The sequence below is a fragment of the Zosterops lateralis genome, assembly GCF_965231275.1.
Source record: "Zosterops lateralis genome assembly, chromosome: 7".
NCBI lineage: Eukaryota > Metazoa > Chordata > Aves > Passeriformes > Zosteropidae > Zosterops > Zosterops lateralis.
In genome coordinates, this window is record NC_139767.1 from 32,136,657 (window position 1) to 32,138,085 (window position 1,429).

At 36.4% G+C, this 1,429-nt stretch overlaps 1 protein-coding gene across 4 annotated transcripts in view; it reads left to right on the plus strand.

Annotated features, from left to right (window-relative positions):
• Positions 1-747, plus strand: part of CCNT2 (cyclin T2) — a gene marked incomplete at its 5' end in the record, with an annotated part of 22,929 nt that extends 22,182 nt beyond the window's left edge. For all 4 annotated transcript variants that reach the window (XM_083865790.1, XM_083865793.1, XM_083865792.1 and 1 more), the window contains one exon: positions 1-747. This exon is cut by the window's left edge.
• Between the last annotated feature and the right edge of the window lie 682 nt (positions 748-1,429).

Sequence of the window (1,429 nt, forward strand, 5' to 3'; positions counted from 1 at the left end):
CTGCAGCTTTGCCCTTCCAGTTATTTACTCACCTGTGCTTTAAATGAGAAAACTGTTCAGTATCAGCCTGGTTGGTAGTTGCTGTATGATGTAACTACAGGTATCTCAATTACTATGTAATACTCTGTTTCCAGTAATGCAAACGCTTGTAATTACTTGAATAAGTTTTATTTAAACTATGAATACTTTTTTTACACTTAAGGAATATTTAAATGGAAACCTGATTGCATTTTCTGCTATATCTTAGTGTAAGTCAAGGCCCATGTACAAAATCCAAAGCTGTCTTACCCCTCCTGACTTGGTTATTTTTCTACATTCGGGATGTAACTTCTTGTTACAAACTTCTGCATTGTTGAATATTTTCTATCCTTTTGTAGTCCCTTTCCTTTCCATCTCAGTGCTACTCTTGGGTCTGATTTGTAACCAATGTAATCTGCATTATAAACTGTCCTAAACTAGAGCCTGGGCAGACTCGTGAAATAGCAGGAAACTGTCTTTGACTTTAAAGCACTACAGTACTTTCTTTTTGTGTCTGTTTAAATAATTGTGCCAGGAAATGCATCTTATACAGCCACTCTGGATAAGCAATATATTGTACTGTAAATATAGCAGTTGCTGTCACAACCTGGAGTTAAAATGTCTGGATGGTAACTAGTGCCTGTCTATATACCTTGGAAAAGAGCATAGGCCTTCCTCCTATGGTGCTGTTACAAAAAAAAAAAAAAAAAGAAAAGAAAAAAAAAACAACTATTACCTGTTTTGATTCTGGGAAATTGTGAAATATGGTAGAAAAAAAATGTTGCTATGTTACATTGAGATCCAAACGTTGGGTTTTGGTTTCTCTGTAAAGGATGTCCATAAAACTCATGGGGTTTGGGTTTCAATGTAATTGTAAATAGGTAAAACTGTCTGTGTGTTTGTGTCTGAATTCCATGTGGTCATCCTGGGACTGAGAGGGAGGGAGAGGGATGCAATCAGGTGCCACTAGTTTTTGCTGACTGAAACCCACTGTAAATTAGTGAATGGTGTGAATTGCAGCCTGGATGAGGTGTTGGAAATGACTGAAAACTATTGGGATTGGCATCGGCCTCACGTGAATGACTGAATAAATGCAATAAAAGGCTCATAGTCAACACTATTACTTTGTTCATCACTTAATACAGAATTTTTGTTATGAATTTGAGTATATGAATTATGTAATTTGTAAAATGATGCTGTAGTGGAGACCTTGCTACAACACTATTAAAAATCTTTCCTTTCTGTGAGATGAGGTTTGTAGAATAGTGAGATTCTTTCACGTTGAATCTTCCTGATGGTGGAAATGCTGGGGTGATGTATCTCACTGTGAGCTGGTACTTGGCTATTTGCATAACATGGCGGTTCTGTATATTCTTTTGGCAACTGTAAATATAAATGTTTCATAATAGCT